The 20,358-nt window shown below is 42.6% G+C and overlaps 1 long non-coding RNA gene across 1 annotated transcript; it reads left to right on the plus strand.

Moving 5' to 3' along the window:
* The first annotated feature begins 6,885 nt into the window (after positions 1 to 6,885).
* Positions 6,886 to 20,221, plus strand: LOC310829885. The gene is made up of 4 exons (XR_014557406.1): positions 6,886 to 7,290; positions 9,524 to 9,704; positions 11,188 to 19,601; positions 19,900 to 20,221. It is a non-coding gene; the product is annotated as an uncharacterized lncRNA (long non-coding RNA).
* The last annotated feature ends 137 nt before the right edge of the window (positions 20,222 to 20,358 follow it).

A 20,358-nucleotide genomic window follows, 5' to 3' on the forward strand; every position in this document is an offset into this window, starting at 1 on the left:
CTCACCCCACTCTGCCAGGCTGGATACAAGTAAGAAAGCAGGCAAGTGGTTGGTTGGTCCATTTACCCTATTGGACCAGTCTCCACTGGCCCCGAGGTTTGTATGCCATATCTGCCACACCCATAGTGGATGCACACATGCCTTGTTTTTTTCCATTTGGACAAGCCATTTAGTTAAAGTCTATTGCAGCATCTTTTGCCTCTGGCAGGGCCCACAGGCCTGGAGCTGTGAGGATCCTGCGATCCTGCAACTCAAAGGCAGCCATTTTTAGCAAGTGCAGAATTCAACATCCAGAGAATTTCAAGGTACTTAAAAAAAAAAAAGAGCAATTTTTCAGCTGTCAAGATAGGAGGATGAGTGTGGGTGGGTGGGGGAACCATGTGGTGAAAGCAGCTCAGTACATCTAAAATCTCAGCAGACAGTTTGGTGGACGTGAGGCAGGCAAGGCTGCAGTGCCTCTTCTCATGACTCACAGAAGCAGAATGGATTATATGCAAAATAAGCAAGTATATGCAAATGTGCATGGTTTGCATAATATCTACGGGTCAGCTGTTCTTTCTGCAGAACTTTGGATATATATATATTTAAGTGCAGAGCATAACATAGCAGTGTTATCGCAGACATGCAGACTGCACGATTCTGCCACTCACACGAAGCCTGATGGGACCCTTCCCTTCAGATCAGAATCTACTTTTTGGCAATGCATAACCCTTCCGCCTTATTGATGCTACAGTCAGAAGATAAAGTTCACGGGCAATCCTCCCAGGACCAGCACACTTTCCTACTTGAGAGAAAAAGATGTAGATAATTGCATCATCTTTTTTTCATCAGAAGAGGAAAAGAAGTTGGAAGGGAATAGATTTTGAGAAGCAGAACTGTTAAGCCAGTGGTATCTACCGCTCATAGGGCAGAAGGCCAGGAGGCCAACAGTAGGTGGCGCTAGAGCTGCTGAAAGGCAGAGCCATCTCACCACTGACTGGTTGTAAGTAAGAAGATAGGCAGGTCTGGATTAGGTGAGGTCAGACTGAGACTAGTGGAGCCGGATTCACCCTAATGGACCAGCCTGCACTGGGTTAAGCAGATCCTATTTACTTATTTATTAAATTTGTAGACCGCCCTTCATCCATACATCTCAAGGTAGTTCACAACATAAATATATAAGATAAAAAACCCAAAATACATAACAAAAATGAACCAATAACCCCCCTCCCACAACGCATTTAAAAAGGCATTAGATGTCAATCAACCAAAGGCCTGGTTGAAAAGGAACATTTTTGCCTGGCGCCTAAATATATGTAATGAAGACGCCAGACGAGCCTCCCTGGGAAGAACACTCCACAAACAGGGAGTCACTGAAGAAAAGGCCCATTCTTATGTTGCCACCCCCTGGACATCTTGTGGAGGAGGCACATGAAGAAGGGCCTCAGAAGATGATCTCAGGGTCCGAACAGGTTCATATGGATCCTCTCAACCCCACACCGTGCCTATCCTGTGGTAGCATGGGAAAACATTTTGAGGCAGGGACGGAAAGGGGCAAAGTATATTTCTAAGTGAGTGAGTTGTATGCCACATGTTAAGATTTCTGAAAGTAAAGAAACAACAACAGTATATGTTACTGAAGTGTCCCGCAATGGGGCAGGGGCTTGCGGCAGGGTGAGCTCCTTGTTTGGATTGGGGCACTTGCCCCCCTCCCCACACCCTGGCATTGCCCATATTCCTCCCTGACATTCACAGCCTCCTGAGGCTTCCTATTGAACATGGGAAGTTTTGTATTCATTTTCCTGATTATAATGCTAGCACTTCTGTTTTCTAACATTCCCATTTGTAATACAGTGGTACCTCGGGTTAAGTACTTAATTCATTCCAGAGGTCCGTTTTTAACCTGAAACTGTTCTTAACCTGAAGCACCACTTTAGCTAATGGGGCCTCCTGCTGCCGCCGCACCACTGGAGCACGATTTCTGTTCTCATCCTGAAGCAAAGTTCTTAACCCGAGGTACTATTTCTGGGTTAGTGGAGTCTGTAACCTGAAGCGTATGTAACCTGAAGTCTATGTAACCCGAGGTACCACTGTACAGTACCTGATGTTATGCAACTGCACCTTTTTTTGATGAATAGACAGTGGACACTCAGGTTGAGAACGTGATCTGTGCGGGAGGCACGTTCGCAACCCACAGCGCCGCCTCTGCACACGTCCGGGTTACGATTCAGTGCTTCTGCGCATGTGCAAAGCGCCAATACCCAGAAGGAACCCATTCCAGTACTTCTGGGTTCGGCACGGCGCGCAGCCCAAAAATGCACAACCTGAAGCATCTGTAACGCAAGGTGTGACTGTACTGGTATGTACGCTGCATTAAATTTCATTCATAGCAGTGAGTGTGGTGACACAAGAATACACATCCGTGAACAACTTCCCTGCTCACTACTGCTCCTCCATGATGCACCCATGAAAACAGCAGGAAATAACAGATTTTGTCACTTTGCAATTTTCTGGCTTAATGGGGTTGCAAGCAGATTTTTTTTTCTGGAGGCAATTAACATGGAAATAAGCGCTAAATTTCCACTACATTCCACTAGATTTCCAGAAGTGTCTTTCACGTCATGCGAAAGCTCAATTATAATACGGAAATTAAGAGTTAGGGAAACACTGGGGAAATGGAATAAACTGTAGTGTGAATGCAGCCTCAGCTACATTTGTTTTTAAATAGAGAGGACAGCTTAATAATACAAAGCCACCACTCATTGTCAGAAGGAAAAGTCAAATATACAGAGCAATTCTATACAGTTACCTAAGCATAAGACCAGCTGAAAACTGCAAGACTTACTGCTGAGGGGGAAAAATGCATATTGCTGTCTTCTTTTTCATCTGGGCTGGATTAAACGATTAAAAATAATAATACAAATTTTAACATGATGAGGAACTTGGCAGCCAGCTTTCAATTGCCTTGTTTTAAATCAATCTACCCAGCTTTCATGTAGGAATACTAATGACAGCATTTATATAGCACTTTAATAGAAATGTAATAATGAAATACAAGGAAAATCCCTTTTCATTTATGTATTTATTCCCAGGTTATTCACACTCTGATTTTTCACACTAATTTCCCAAAGTGGCTCACATTTAAAAGAAACATAACAGTAAAATGCTATATTAAAAATTAAATGCATTGCCGTATTTTAATCCTTATAACAGCCGCCTGAATGGGTAGGCAGGTGTCTTTCTCAGCGAAGCTGCTGGAATAATGGGTTGCCTAAGGACAAGCAGAGAGAGTTTGTCATGGAGGAGACATTGAAATGGACGACTTCCTGATTTGCACTTCAGTAGCTTAGGCTCACTGGAGGCCTGGTACATTTGGATGAATGGGGCACTGCCCCACCAACTTCAGTCTGGCCTTCCTTACTATATGCAGTCCAGGTGGGGTGGCCCTGGCTGTCGTTTTCCTCCTCCTCCTTAGTCTCAGTGTTGCCCCTTCTAGAATGCAGGAAAGTGAACAATGGGGATGAGGCTGGACTCAGCTGGCTCTGCTTCCACTTACTGTAGGGGCTCCCTGTCTTCTTCCCAGTGAGCCAGTGTGGTGTAGTGGTTAAGAGCGGTGGACTCGTAATCTGGTGAACCGGGTTCAATTCCCCGCTCCTCCACATGCAGCTGCTGGGTGACCTTGGGCCAGTCACACTTCTTTGAAGTCTCTCAGCCCCACTCACCTCACAGAGTGTTTGTTGTGGGGGAGGAAGGGAAAGGAGAATGTTAGCCGCTTTGAGACTCCTTAGGGTAGTGATAAAGCGGGATATCAAATCCAAACTCCCCTTCTTCTTCTTCTTCTTCTTCTTCCCTACCAGCCCCAATGGCCACCAATCACCAGTGCCTGGGACCATATTGGATGTGGCCCTTAACATTCCCCTTGCAGCTCTGTTTCTTACTATAATTGTCACCAAAGGAGGAGGGATTTCATACCCTGCAACATTTCTCTGATGAAAATAGGGATGCCCTATTCCATCATCATCATCATCATCATCATCATACAGTGGTACCTCGGGTTACATACGCTTCAGGTTACAGATGCTTCAGGTTACAGGCTCCACTAACCCAGAAATAGTACCACAGGTTAAGAACTTTGCTTCAGGGTGAGAACAGAAATTGCGTGGCGGCAACATGGTGGTAGCGGGAGGCCCCATTAGCTAAAGTGGTACCTCAGGTTAAGAACAGTTTCAGGTTAAGAACAGACCTCTGGAATGAATTGAGTTCTTAACCAGAGGTACTACTGTAATAATAATAATAATAATACCCCGTCCATCTGACGTTCCATTCTCCAATGAAAACAGGGACATCCTAAGGAAAAGCGAGGCATTCTGGGATCAAATTGGAAACTGTGGTGGCTTCTGTAAATCTGGGACTGTCCCTGGAAAATAGGGACACTGGAGGGTCTGGGTCAGGACATGGCATGTGGGCGTGTTGCTTTTAAACCGTTTCCACATGGACCGTGCTTATGAAGGAAATGGCGCCATCCCCTGCCCCAGTTGCTATCAGCTGGGGAAAGGAATCTTCCATTGATGCCACAGGGACCTTTCCTGTCTGGGCCAATAGCAGAAGCTGCAAAGCACAACTGTGACGGCAGATGAAAAGGTTAAGCCCCCACCCTTGCTCCCCGCAGTTCCTGATTAAAATCAAGCCACACGCAGCAGCTAAGTATACAAAAGAAAATGAAATGGAAATGCAGGTGATTCATTTACATCACAACTAGTTCGGTACTCCAGTCACTACATCAGTGGTGGAGAATTTGTGGTGCTCTAGATGTTGCTAGACTCCTGCTCCTGTCATCCCAGACAGTTGGCCATGTTGGCTGAGGCTGATGGGGGCTGGAGTCAACATTTGGAGGGCCACAGGTCCCCCACCCCTCACTATACTATATCCACTCTTGAGCTTTAATTTCAGTATGCTCAGAAATTCCATATTTTACACCAACGCCAGCTTCAAAACAGCTTCAGCAATCAAAGATTGCCATGTGGAAAACCCACATCTAAAAGGCCCATGAATGTTGATTTCAATCGACCGCTGTCACCTTCAGCTGTTTGCAGTTCTCATTGGCCACAAGAGAGATATATCACTACAGTTTCACCCTAGAAGACAATTCATCCACTTACTTCCATTTTCTCTCTCCCCGTCGCACCCCCCACCCCAATCAAACTTGTCTGGAATTCTGAGGAGGGAACGAGGGCCTTGAAAATGGTGGACTCTTCAGGGATCCCAATTTCTGGAGTCTTTGGTTTCTTTCATTGGAACACAGGAAGCTGATAATGACACCCCTGCCAACCCCTCGAAATAATTTTGAGCTTCATTTGATTAATCACACCAGCTGATTGGTTAAGACCAGCGCCATGTTTGAGTATCCAGCTGTCTAGCCGTCCTTGCATCCAGTGGCTCCCAGTTCCTGTCAGTAAACGCGGAGGAGTTTGGCTTCCGACCCACTTCCATTGCTGCCTGCCTCCCCTGCCCCCATCTTCCATGCTTTCTCTCCCTAAGCTCCGCCCTCGCTCATCAAATCAGCTTCCCCCAGGGAGCAGCAACAATTTCGTCTGCGGAAAGAGAAAACGCTGCAATTTCCTTTGCAGAGAAGATGGCAGCCTTCAAAGCGGCCTTTTCATCTGAGGGTGGCAAGCTTTATGTTCAGCAGCTGGGCCTTCTCTGAGGGCCAAAAAGGGGCACGCGACCTCTTGCAGGCAATGGGGTGGCGGAGAGGAAACGTGGGTACCTCTGGGGTTGCGTAGCTGTGCACATGTAATCTTGAGGCTTAATATAGACAGCCTCTCCCCCTCCCCATTCCGTGTAGTGCTTCTATTAATAAACAATAAGGCTATGGAGAACTGAACCCCCTTGGCTGCGGCAGCAGGGCTGCGTTGCTGAATTATACATAAGCCAGGCGTAGCCTTAACTGAAATTGACTGCGCCTAATGCACTGCTTGAAATATTGACGCTGATCGTTTGCTCTGGATTAACATCTTTCCCTGCCTGGGATGAGATCAGCGCTGTTGCCCGCGGCTCCCGATCTGCAAATGTGACAAGCTCACCCTTTGCTTTTAACCTTTAGCCCAGCACCGTTGCCCTTGAGGATCGGCTGCCAGGGCCCTTGAGGGCATAGCAGAAGCTTCTTCGCTTCCATTTGGAAATTCCCACAACATGGATGCAAGCAACCGGAGGAAGGGGCTGCAGTTTGGTATTTTGTGCTCAAGCCTCCTTCATTGCGTTGGTGGTGTGTGCTCTAACACCGAACTGCACATCTTGTTTAGATGGAGTGACAGACTATTCCAGGTCTGATCTGCTCAAGAGCAAGGGGCATCTTCCGAACAAATGCTGGAAGATTCAAGGCAGAAAAAGAAAAAAAGACTTCTATCACATACCCTCCAATATTTTTCCAATGAAAATACAGTTGTACCTTGGAAGCCAAACGGAATCCGTTCCAGAAGTTCATTCGACTTCCAAAACGTTCGGAAACCAAAGCACAGCTTCTTATTGGCTGCAGGAAGCTCCTGCAGCCAATCAGAAGCCGTGGATGCCCCATCAGACATTTGGGTTCCAAATAACGTTCGCAAACCAGAACACTCACTTCTGGGTTTACAATGTTTGGGAGCCAAAACATACGAGTGCCAAGGCGTTTGGCTTCCAAGGTACAGTTGTAGAGATGTCCCCTCCAACATTTCTCTGATGAAAATAGGGATGTCCTAAGGAAAAGCAAGACATTTTGGGATCAGATCAGAAACCAGGACGGCTTCTGTAAACCTGGGGCTGTTCCTGGAAAATAGGGAAACTTGGAGGGGCTGAGGTCATAGGCACATGCTGGGTCACAACGCCTGCTGCACTGGTACCTATCTAACTGGCTCCACCCCTAGCTATTCTGAAAATAGCAGCGACTTGAGTTTTTGCCTTGGAAGATGGGATGCTAGAAGAAAGTGCTCCTCCTTCTAAGGTCAGCTTCTGTTTTTGGTTGTGGGTTGTCTCTGCAGGACTAGGAGTGGGAAGCCCTATGGGGTAGCATTCCATGGGACACCTGGGGCCATGCACCATCACCGAAGAGCCAGAAACCTTTCCCTAGATTGGAGAAGAAGCAGAGGTGTAGCAGGGCCACTCTGTTTGGACTCTGTCTTGTTCTTTGCTTATTTGTTTCACTTACTCCCCTCTCTTCCTTGGAAGGTTTCAGACAACTTACATCCAGGCAGCTTACATCAATGCCTGCTTAGCTTCAGCAGTCAAAACCTGCGTCATACCTTCAGGCTATTCATCTGCTGTTTCCACTGCCAGGTAAGATGGGTAGCTGGAGATTCCCTTCGTCCGACAGACAGATCCATTGTTTATTTCTCCTGAAGATTTGTGAAGCCATCCCTAAAACCCACATTCCATGCTAAAGGGAGAATCTAACGGCAAATACTGGCAATGTAACCCACACTCCAATCCCTCCAAGGAAACATTATTTCAAGGGAGCTGTGCAAAAAGTGTTTTGAAATGAAACCGGAATGAAAGAAGAATTCAATTCCTAAGTGCTGCTCTTTCCTCTGATACACTGAGGCAATTGATTTGTTTATTTTACAAAAGGTTTAAAACAAATTCCCTCTTGAAATGATTTAATATGTGAATGTCCAATTGGGACTAGCCAGAGAATGCCTAGCCACCATTTTCTGCATTAAAAAAGGCGAAACATTCACATAAAGGGCACATCCAGACTGTTGGTACTTTCAGGTGGGATTCAGTCGCATACAGTACTAGTAAATTTGGTTCATGCCATTGAAGCTCTTGTCCCTGGGTAGGCAAACTAAGGCCTGGGGGCCAGATCCAGCCCTATTGCCTTCTCAATCCAGCCCGCGGACGGTCAGGGAATCAGCGTGTTTTTACATGAGTAGAATGTGTCCTTTTAAAAAAATGCATCTCTAGGTTATTTGTGGGGGCTGCCTGGTGTTTTTACATGAGTAGAATGTGTGCTTTTATTGAAAATGCATCTCTTGGTTATTTGTGGGGCATAGGAATTCGTTCATTTTTTTTTCCAAAATATAGTCCGGCACCCAACAAGGTCTGAGGGACAGTGGACCAGCCCCCTGCTGAAAAAGTTTCCTGACCTCTGCTCTTGTCCAACTAACTCACCCCCCCAAAAAAAGACTAGATATTTTACGAGAAGGAAAGTGATGTAAAATGCAGCAGGAAGTGCTTACTTTGACACAATGTCATCTAGTCTTTCTGCAAGGAAATCGGAGTGATTGCTCATTAAATAAATAACTTTGTGTGAACCCTCTGCAAGCAAATTAGATGAGTGTTAAACAAGCAGTTTGTCTGGAAGCACCCACTGGCCCCACCCAGAGATTGCAAAAGAGGCTCAAAGGTGGTGTAAACCAGACATATGGAATTGCTCACACCTATTATAAATCAAAAGCTCTGATTTTGGCAGTTTTAGCAGTGAGTCCTTTGGTTTAAGAACCCTGGTGCATCCAGCCGCCCTTCTTACAGCTTTGTCCCGGAGAGTTGCTCAGGAGTGGTTCCTCAAGACAAACGTATATATACCTTTTGCTCCAATTTAATTATCTCCCCCACTCCCAAAGAATCCTAAGTGTAGTCTGCAGAGACAGTGGAGTGCCGGAAAGAGGAAATTCATCATAAAAAAGAGGACAAAAGAGGCCATGTAGACTTAGCATGCTCTCAATGTGTAGATGCAAATTTAGAAATAACCAGTGCAAATTTAATAATAATAATAATAATAATAATAATAATAATAATAATAATAATATATTTATTTATACCCTGCCCTCCCATAGTGGGGGAAATCTGTAAGCAAATAACCTGTATGCTTGCTGAGCTGTGTGGTAACTGTTGATGGGCAGTTTCAAGGCCCCTGCTTCCTTTCCCTTCTTGGGGTTCTTATCTGAACGTGAGCCAGATAACCCTTCAAACAGAGGACCATCTTCTGTAAAGTAGGATACAAGATCAGCACTGAGGTCAGTGCACTCTCACTTGCTGGCTCGAATCAGTAATCAGTGTTCCGGTCATCACAGAAGCAATCGGATCCCTGAGGATGTCTGGAAATGCTGCGTGTGCCTGCGTGGAAGGGCACATTCAGCCAAAGACAGCTTTTCTCTCACCATAGCACTATGATGGGAAAAGGTTGCGGGGGCAACCTTTTCCAAGCAGGCGCTTAAAGTTACAAGGGGCCTCTTGTGGCCGGCAACTCATTCTCCAAGCTACACTTGTCTTTCTTTTTTTTATTCAATTAAATGGCAATTGTGAGAAAACAGGAGCAAAGTGGCACAAGAAAATATGTTGGCTTGTACAGTGTGGTTTGGTAGGATACTGAGGCCAGTGACTTTGTGGCCAGCCGCTGGGAGTTGACATCTCCGGCTACTTTTTTTTGCCATTAATGATTTAGGAGCTTTCTTCATGAAGCTAATGGGCTTTGTGGTTTCCCATCTTCCTGTTAACGCAGCCGAACAATCGAAGCTTTTAGCGTGGTGCGGAGGGGCTGGTACTTGACGCATCTTCCTCCTTCCTGCAGGCTGTTGCTGCGCTAGCAATCTCCTGATCACATTGCCTGGTATTGTCCATTGTGTTGTGACAGCAAAGTAAAGGCAGGGTTGGGAATGGAGCAGTGCAGCCTCCTCCCAGGGCGGAAGAACCAGACTACTGGAACATTATCTGTCTTGCCACACCATAGAGAAACCGAGGCATAGCTGACGGTGAGAGTTCTGCAAAGGAAAGACGGCCTCCTGTGTCCTTTTACCAATACTGATTGTAACCATGTGTCTAAGTGTGGCACACACTTTGAAAGAGACAAGGATTTTGATGAGATGTTATCAGCCGCAGCATGGAGAACAAATTGTGGAATGTCAGGGAAAGCCCAGAACCTAAGTGGCAGGGCAGGAGTTTGGTGGGCTGGATTTTTACTAATGTCAAGTTTGTCTCTTGTTCCTGACTGGTGAGGTACTGGCTATGCTCACAAGTGGAGGCAGAAGAAGTGTGTGTGTGTGTGTGTGTGTGTGTGTGTTTGTGTGTGTGTACAGTGGTACCTCTGGTTACGAACGGGGTCCGTTCCAGAGGCCCATTCACAACATGAAAAGCCCGCAACCTGGAGCGCCGTATCTGCACAGGTGCACAGTGCGATTTGGCACTTGTGCGCATGTGCAAAGCGCAATTTAGCACTTCTGTGCCTGCACGAGCGACGAAACCCAGAAGTAACCCTTTCTGGGTTGCCACGGGACACAACCTGAAAAAACGTATCATGAAGCAAACGTAACATGAGGTATGACTGTATCTGCAGGCAATTGTGCATTTACATTTTAGGCCAGGCATAGGAAAACTCTGGCCCTCCAGATGTTTGCGACTACGATTCCCATCATCCCTGACCACTGGTCTTGTTAGCTAGGGATAATGGGAATTGTAGTCCCAAACATCTGGAGGGCCGGAGGTTTGCCTATGCCTGTTTTAGGCACTACAAAGCACTGTCTTTCTGCACTAGCAGGCAAAATGCACACACAAATGTCATAGGGTTGTAGTCAATGCTGGTCATACTCAGAATAGACCCAGTGAAATTAATGCAGCTAAATTAATTAACTTCACTGGGTCTACACTGAAAAGAACTAGTGTTGAATACAATCTTACACAATATCTTAGGAATGACTCCTTTTCTAGGCAGTTCAGGATTCTTATTTGGGACACTCCTGTTCTATAAATAATTCCTCCCTAGGTCCATAGGGTAGGCCAGCAAATGAAATTATTGGCTTAAATGGCCATAGGCTGTTGCAAATCTATCAAATAGGTCATGGAAAATATTAACAAACATGAAAGCTGCAAAAGCATTCCAGATGAAAAAATAATTTCATAGCATGAAACATCAGGTGAAGAATAGTAATAATTATAATAGTAATAACTAATTTTAAAACCTTAGCAATCTCTGTAACCAATTTGAAAAGGGCTACAAATGAATTCAGTGTTTCTTTTGGTTTCACACAATGCAGAAGAACAGGCAGTATCCCAGAAAAACTCCAGTTCTCCCAGAGATCACCTCCATCTCCGACAAACCTGTGGCTCTCCATAATGGACTACTTCATGCCCTAGTTTATAGAAAGCTTGATGTTCCTCATTATGCCTCAACATTACAAGGTGTTTTGTCCTTGAGCGACCTTCATTAAAATGTGTTCTCACCCTCATTTTCAATGGCAGGAACGGAGCATTACAATAAGGAGCTACTTCAAACACCACTTTCAGCAGGTATTTAAAATGAGAGCAGGATTCAATGTCTCAAGGAGCAGGAATGTTACCCATGCCACGTGTCAAAGAAGAGAAGGTCTGCAATAATGCACTCTGAAACAAAGCCCGCCGGGTTCATTCGAGGGGGAAAGGACGGCGTAGAAGGCCAAAAACCATCAGAACCACTAAGCCATTTTAAAATGCGGAGAAATTTCTTCTTGACCCTAAATTTGACTACCATTTACTCCCTGGGCATAGTAGCTAAATGTGGCTGTTCCGCTGCACCGAGACACACTGCCATAGCCCTCTAGCTAGCTCATGAGGCATTCCGTGGGGATGAACTGACCCCGTCTGAGCCTGATGCTTCTTTGAATTCGGGATTCTTGAAGCTTTATCTTCAAAGGCCTTAGATGTAGACCAGCTATAGCCTATTCCCCACCGCGGATTAGCAGCTTCCATTGAACTCCGCAGAGGGAAGGGCAGACAGGCCTTGTGTCGCGCAAATGCTGCTGTGCATTGATATTTTTTAATGGGGATATGAACTGAAGCCTGTTAGGAAATGCAGTTATAATTAAAGCACAGCTCCCAGAGGCTGTCTAAGGCACCAGCGACTAAGTGCATTGGCAGATAATGTCATTATTTGGCCGTTGCTTAACATAAGGGGGTGGGGTGGGGGATGGGGAAGACAATTCTTGTCTGCCGTCCCTGGGTAGGGGATGTAGCACCAGGAGCCAGACAAAGAGAAATGCTTGCCTCTTGTTATCAATTGTCGTCCAGTTGATTAATCAGTACGTAGAAGGGAATATGAGGAAAACAGATACTCTGTGAAAATCGTGACCGTGTAAATTTGCCAAGCCAGTGGCTGAGTTATGTGGTTTTGAGGTAATGTGACCCCATCAAACAAAACAGCCACCAAGTCGAAGAAAACTTGTCTTGTGTCGATTGTATTGTTCTGTAGCCATATCTGTTGTTCAACTGGCAGCATGAAATTCAAAACAAGAAATTTTAGGGCTTGCGTCTGCTTGGAAATCACATATTCTCCCCTGTACGTCCTTTTTTAAAAAAACAAATCCTAAATGGGTGGTGGCTGACTATAATTATATTGTAGCACTGAGCAGAATATACGTTGCACATGTTAAAATGCACTTTTATTTACTATCATTGCACATGTCCCTGGGCTATGGAGTTGCATTGAAAAACAGGTTCTGAACTACATATACCAGGGGTGGTTAACCTGTGGTCCTCCAAATGTTGCTGGACTCCTAGCATCCCTGAATATTATCCATGCTAGTTGTGGCTGATGGGATGTGGAGTCCAACAAGGACTCCACATCCCACAAAAAAGCCACCCCTTCTTGAGCTGCAGCTAAAGCTAAGCCCTTCATGTTTGCCCCAGAAAATAAGAGATTCTTGACTAATCAGCTTCCTTTGGCTGAAAGTATATAAACATACAATATTGTGCTGAATGCAGTTATGTTTACTTTGGAAAGGTCCACATGCTTACAACAACACTGCTTCAAGATGCCAACATATTTAACAGAACGTGTCTTTCAAAGCAGCTGAGTAGCTCTGGCATCATTGGCAATGTCCATATGGACTGAATCAGATTTTGCAAGTGCCCTTTACCATGGTCACTTTCCAGACAATCTGTTTATTGAGTATTCATCCTGCTTGGTTTGCAACAAATTTTACAGGGAGGTTATAGAATATTGTGTCAAGCCATTGTTATCTCACACTTTCTAATGCATTTCCTTGCCGCCTTCCTTGAAAAAAATTCAATTTTTTTGGGAAGTGGGTTTGTTACGCAAGAGTCTAAATCCACTTTAATTGTGCAACCTGAATTTCCTGGCAATTCAACTGAATCATACTCACAAAACAGCAATATTCTGGAAGTGCCCCATGTCATGCTGTTTTTAACACAGTAATACCTGCTTACTTTGTCTAGAGGGCCTACTGAGAGTTAAGCCTATGAGCAAAATTCATTTTTAGCTAAAGCTGGAAAATTAATGTGTTTTTGTTGTTGGATGGTATGATAATCAGGTAAACAAGGCAACAGACACAATTCCTTAACTAGCAAATGTACCTAAATCACATTTGCTGATTTTTTAACATGAAGTTATTTTTTCGCATATATTCCATTTTTTAAAATATATAATATGGTTTAGCTGTGTATAGCTCCAAGTTCTTCAACTAAAATATTTGAGTAAAATTATTCTCAACCTAATTTTCTTAACTTGAATTTTCTTTTAAATTTGCTATTGAATAAAATTAATTATATTATTTTTTAACATTTCCAATTATGTTGTTTAATTTGAGTCTTTAAAACAAACAAACAAACAAACAAACAAAACAACAACCCTACAATCCCAAATTAGAAAAGTGTTTAGTTTGACAGTTTCTAGATACATAATTTACTATACTTGTTTTCCCTTTAGCTGAATTTCAGGTGCAAAATTTGGAATATTAGAAAAGCAGAGTATGGATTCCAGCTTTTTTTTCAGGTTTTGAATTTGTTCAAAATGTTTACTGTGTTTACCTGAGCGAAAGTAAGCAATGTTAGAAGGTCAATCTGCAAAGGTTATCTGTACATCCCCATTGGAAAGCAAAGTAATAGAACACAGCAAAGTCTACAGTGTGGGTTTTCATACCCTTTAACAATGCCAGCATACTAACAGTTTTACAATTCTCAGTGGGTGACCTCATCCATGCAGAATTGTGATGTTCAAAGACTCGATCCCTGAGTGCATTAAAATTAAAGATGTACATGAGCAACTAGAAAACTGACCACAGACAGGAATATGGAACACAGGAAATCTAGCTACTAGCTAGAGTGTCTGCCGAGGTGCAATGGGATCACGTACTTAATTATACATAATACGTGCTTATTTAGTTTCCACATTGACAAGCTATGAGTAACACTGTGACTATTTCATCCCTGCACTACCAACTTTCAAAGCCTTTATAAATGTTTGTGGATAGCGACAAACACCTGAGGTATTTGGGACAAGTGTTACTATGTCATTATATATATTTAAAGAAAACACCCATATTGTGCTTCTAATAGCACCTGCCTAAAATGAAAGCCCATTGCAATAATATCTGTTGGGCAAGGAAGCATTATCAAATCAGCTTTGTTTGCAAAAGATGGGTATAGAAAGGGCTACAGTGCATCAGGAATGTTAAAAGGTTGAGGCTTTCAAAAAGTTTCTCTATCAGTAGTCTCTCTATTGGTCTTACAATTCTGTGTGAAGTTCTCCATTTCTGGAAGCAGAACAAGGCTACCCAGACCTCCAGCCAGTTCAGGCCTCTAGATCCCATAAGGAGTGTTCTTATTTTGCCAGGATTCAAACATGCTTTTATTGACACTGCTGCTCTGTGAGTTCAAGAGGACTTTGGATAGAGAAGAACCTTTAGGAAATCAGAAAATAACCTTTGCTTAATCCTGGCCTTTGTATTGTCGCCTGAAGAAGAACATCTAATATCTAGAGATGCTCACAGTTTGGCAAAGCTCAGGGACAGTAAAGTTCTATGCTACAAAATAAATACTAAACATGTTTTTTCTATTTGACCTTGTTCTTCAGACTTGGTGCATACTGCATAGTTAGTATGTTTAATTAGTCTTCTCAATGGGTTTCCCCCACGAAGCGGTGTACAAACTTTGCTAGAGGTGTTATAACTTTTTGAGAAAAGATTATGAGACTTCTTAAATATACATACAGGTATACCATGAAGAAGTATGAACCTTATAACAATATTAGGTTACTAACAGTGGAAGCTCCATCTGTAATCCAGTGGCAAAATCCTAGTATTAATCAATGATACGCACACACATACCCGCAGACTCCTCTTGTTCTGTGCAACTAATATTTATAACTGCATTTGTTTACCAGAAAACATATCCTATTTTCAATCTGACTTTGTAAGCACCTCCAACAACTAAATAGACACCATTCCATAGACATCTGAAATTCATGATGTTATATGAGCATCAAGAGCCAGACAAATTGTGACCACGGAAAAAATCTCAGGTGGAGAGAGGCAATATTTGTCCACAATAAAGGCTCTGTAGTAGCAGCTGGGGATTCATTAATCAGTTTCCTCTAGGAGACGGCAGCAAGTTGTTGCACTTCAAGATGTTATTCGAACTAGCTTGTGCGCCTTTTCTCCCCCGGGTCAGGCACCATTTTCCCTCATTGCTTTCTAATGGGAAGTCCTTTATCATCTTCCATTGTTGGGGAAAATGTCTTTCTCAATTTCTCCCCCAGCTTTGGAATCTGACGTAAAAAAAGGCAATTTTGTTTTCAATTTTGTCTTTGTCACTCTTCGTTGCACAGTTCCTTCTCTCTGTTCATGTTTTGAAGAAAGTAAGAAAAGGCCTTTGGAGATGTTACGCTATTGGTGATGGTAGGTGTTGTCAGGTGTATATATATGATCAACCACTACAGTAACTATTAGCAGCAGTTATAATTATTGTGGTGCATGGGAGAGCATTTTATTACATAGCAAGGGATTCAATGTTTTACCACCGCAGGTGTTAACTTCTGTAAGGTTCATTATCACTGGTTGGTATATCAACCCCGTCAGCTGGCATTGCAGTTCTCCTGATTTACTATTCTGGAAGTACTACGTTTTACTGTGAATATAAAAAAATGGACGTTTATTGACTTTCTAATTCCACTGGTGGTATTTGACCATGTATATGAGGATTTATATGATGAAATGAACTTAAGACACAGGGAAAAAATTGGTCATAGACGTTAGAAATTATTCCTGAGATGAAGTTGGTAAGAACCCTGCCTTTTCGCAGGGTTTATCTGATATTATCCCAAAACTGAATTTATACCTGAAGAGAACTTGTTAAAATAAGATAGTCTTTTATTTGCAGCACAATCCAACTAAATCAGAACATTTGGTTTGTAAGTAAAGTTCATTTCTTTACTATTTTGGGACAGAAGGTCACCAAAGTTGTGAACAATAAGCATAATAAAATAACAGTTCAAATATCAATCAAAGAACCAATAATATATAGCCAACACTAAACAATATATAGCCAACACCAAACTTAAGATCTCAGTTTTCATTAAAAGCTGTAGGAAAACACAAGTCTTTACAGCCCATCAGGATGGGGGACAGTGAAGGAGCCAACTGATATCAAGGAAGTATACTCCAGAGCTTGGCTACTACTATGGCGAAACACCTATCCCACATGCTGACAAGCAGGACCTCAGAGAAAAGCAGAATGCAGAACAAAGCTGTCACTGAAGGAATTTAACAGATAGGCAAGTTGTCTTTTGGGTATCCTGAACCCAAGCCATTCCATTTAGAGCTTTAAAGATCACAACCAGCACTTTGAATAGAACTCAGAATATAATTGGAAGCACAAAATTTAATTAAGCAGATTATAGATGCTCAAAATAACTGGGCTCTGATGCAGTCTTGTAATAGTCTAACCTGGATGCAATCAAAACATTCATATGTGACAGTGGTCAGATCTGCCTTCTTCATGAGGAGCTGCAGTTCATGCACCAGGCATAGTTGGGCAAAAGCATTCTTGGCTAGGAAAGCCAGTTCCAGGAGGGTCCCAAACTGCACACCTGATCCTTCAGAAGGGATGCTATTCCATCCAGATCAGGGGAAATAACCTTCTCAGTATCAGAGTTCTTACTGAACAAAAGCACCTTGTTTTGTCTGAAACAAGTTCCACATCCAAGCCATCCAAACCAGTGAGTTCAGACAGTAGATTTGGGCAGCACTTTTTTTCTGAGGGTGCTCCAGAGTATGCAGTACCAGCACCGATTTCCCCCAATGTTAAAAGTGTGACATTTACTGTAACAACTTCATAGTGAGTACCGTCATATTTCCTCCCTTAAGCACTTGGTTTGGGTATCATACTGCTGTCAGATCATTATACTGCAGATATCTCTTGGTGATTTCATTTAGAACTAGAGTGGGAAACAACCTGTCCAGATGCTGTTGGACTCCACTGTCCATCAACCCCAACCAGCATGGACAGTGTCACAATAATATATATTAAAAATTGACCTGATCCCCAAACACATCTCTGAACTAAAGATAGCTCCGAGTCCTTAAAAACATGAAGACTACTAATGTAACTGTAAAGGACTCTTGGGGCAAAATGGACCCTTGAGAAATCTTGCTCCCTCAAAGTGCTGAACAGCACCCCAACACAAACTTCTGGCACCTAACTTTCAGAGCGGATCAGACCCAGCGAAATACGGTGCCACAGCCTCAATCCAAAAAGGTGGTCCAGAAGGATATATCATTGGTCAATGGCACCAAATGCCATTGAGAGGCCCAGCAGAACTAAGAGGTTGGCTGTCATTGTGTCCCAGTCATCAAGGATGGCATTTTCAGTTCCCAAATCAGGTCAGAACTCTGGCTAGAATGAGTTAAGATTATCTGCATCATTTGTCTGCACCTGGAGCTGGGTAGCCGACACATACTCAGAAACTTTGCCTCAAATAGGGGAATGGAAACTGCCTGATAGTTATCCAAAGTGGAGAGATCCAGAAGTGCTTGTGCTGTTTTTGTTGTTTTAAAAAACAAAACCAATTTTACTACTCCTTCATTCAGATTGTATGTGCCCTCACAAAGGGAGGTATTTAATATCGCTTCCTTTACCCATCTAGCCACTCCCTGTTAGCTTTTAAGTAGCAAGGGTTAAGAATGTATGTGGTCAGCCTCAAAGTGAAACTGTAAAGCACTGTAATTCCATGGATTAAAAGATCAACATTTAAATGGTTTTTGTGGATTGTGGTTCCAATTTACAATTTAAAGAACATAGCACAGTTCACTGTTTTATGCCAGTGAAATCCCCATTGCTTAAATAAGAGGGACCATAGCATTGCACATGCTTTGCAGGCAGAAGGTCCTACATTCAGTTCATTGCATCTCCAGTTAAAAAGCTCCAGTTAGCAGATGGGGGGGGTGCACAATGGAGCAAAATGTGATTTTGTATCCCTTTGTCTCCCATGTGGGCATGCACACAATTTCATCTCTATTCTAGGGTTTTTTAAATCCCTGGGAAGTCCAAACCTCCCCACACTGGAGAACCTATATTTTTAAAGAAAGAACAGTCTGGGACAACACTGGGATAGGAAGGACATCTTGTGGATGCCCCTACAATACTGGAGAGATGGTCAAGTACAAAACCATATTTTGCTCTGAGATGGCCAAGCCCATGAAGGGAAATATCTGTGACCCTGGAGAACCGCAACCAGAATAGACAATGCTAGGCTAGATAGAAAGTCTGACCTGGCAGCTTCCTAATGAAATTATCTAAATTCCAGATCAGAAATAATAAAATGACACACCCCTCCAAAGTTCCCTATCTAAAATCTATCTGAACAGCCCCTTTCTTTCCAAATCCATTTTCCTCCTTGTGAAAACCTTTGTTCAATCACTGTTGGAAGCCATAGCGGTAAAGAAAAAGAATATGATAGAAGGTTGGTCAGCTTATAGAAATTTATTAAAACAAGAGGGAGGAGAGTTTAAATTAAAAGAATTTAAGGATTTATCAGGAATACAATGGATACAATATAATCATTTGAATAAATAATTTAATAAAGATATGAAACAAGGGTTTGGGGAACAGAGATCACAACTGAAGAGAGATCTGTTGGAATATAATGTTAAAATGCTGCCTAAAATGTATAAGATATTATTGGATTGGGAGACAAAGGATGAGCAAGTAAAATCTTCAATGATACATTGGGCAATAGATATTTGTTATAATATAGATATGGAAGCGTGGGCACGATTGTGAAATATGGATATAAAATTTACATCATGCTATGGTTTAAGAGAAAACTATATGAAAATGTTATACAGACTGTATCTAGCACCGGGCAAACTAGCAAAAATGTATAAATCAAAATTGAGTAAGTGTTGGAAATGCAAAGAGAAAGAAGGTACCGTACTTTCTATCATATGTAGTGGTCTTGCAGTAAGGTTAAAGCTTACTGGGAAATGATATATAATGAATTGAAAAATATGTTTAGAATAACATTTGTAAAAAAAAAAACCCAGCAGCTTTCTTTTTGGGAATTATAGAGGTAGAACTACCTAAACAGTATCAAAATTTATTCATGTACGCAACTACGGCCACAAGAATGTTATTTGACCCCAAATGGAAACAAGGAGTAATCCCAACGAAAGAAGGATGGATACAAATACTTATGAACTATGCAGCAATGGCGAAACTTACCATAAGAATAAAAAATCAAGATAACAAACATTTTTATAAAATGATGGAAATGGTTTATTGAATATGTGCAAAGAAATTGTAAACAGATACGGACATTGGCAGGATTACTGTAGTAACGTGCAGTTTCATAAGAGTAAATAACTGAAGCAGATGACAGATAGGTAGCCGTGTTGGTCTGCCATAGTCAAAACAAAAAAATTCCTTCCAGTAGCACCTTAAAGACCAACTAAGTCAGTTCTTGGTATGAGCTTTCGTGTGCATGCACACTTCTTCAGATTCCTTCCAGTAGCACCTTAAAGACCAACTAAGTCAGTTCTTGGTATGAGCTTTCGTGTGCATGCACACTTCTTCAGATACACAGTGTGCATGCACACGAAAGCTCATACCAAGAACTGACTTAGTTGGTCTTTAAGGTGCTACTGGAAGGAATTTTTTTGTTTTGAAGCAGATGAATAAAAGAATAAGTTAATTTAGAATATACAGGAAATGATAAAAGGAACCGCAGAAAGAGGGAGTTATGAAATGTTAAAATGACTGTAAAACGATTGAAATGTATATAACTGAAAACCATATTATTATTATTTTTTGAAAAACACCTTTGTTCAATAGTAGCCTCCCCAAATTATCCTACAACTAATCATAAATTCTGAGTCCACAGGTTTCCCCTCAAAACTTCCCTGCCAGCTCAGGTAGCTTCCCACACATCTCCCCCCACCCCACTTGCAATCTTCACAAAATAATTTCCTTCAACTTACCCATTTCTTCTTGTACATAAAACTACCTACCCCAGTTTCCTCTCATGACTTTTCCCTCCCAGCAGAAAACCTTTTTGACGAATCCTCTCCCCCCCCCCCCTTTTCTCTACACAAACTACCCCTGAAAGGCTCCCAGTTGCACCACCCTCCCAATTCATTATCA

This window comes from Podarcis gaigeae, assembly GCF_964106915.1.
Source record: "Podarcis gaigeae genome assembly, chromosome: 13".
Lineage (NCBI taxonomy): Eukaryota > Metazoa > Chordata > Lepidosauria > Squamata > Lacertidae > Podarcis > Podarcis gaigeae.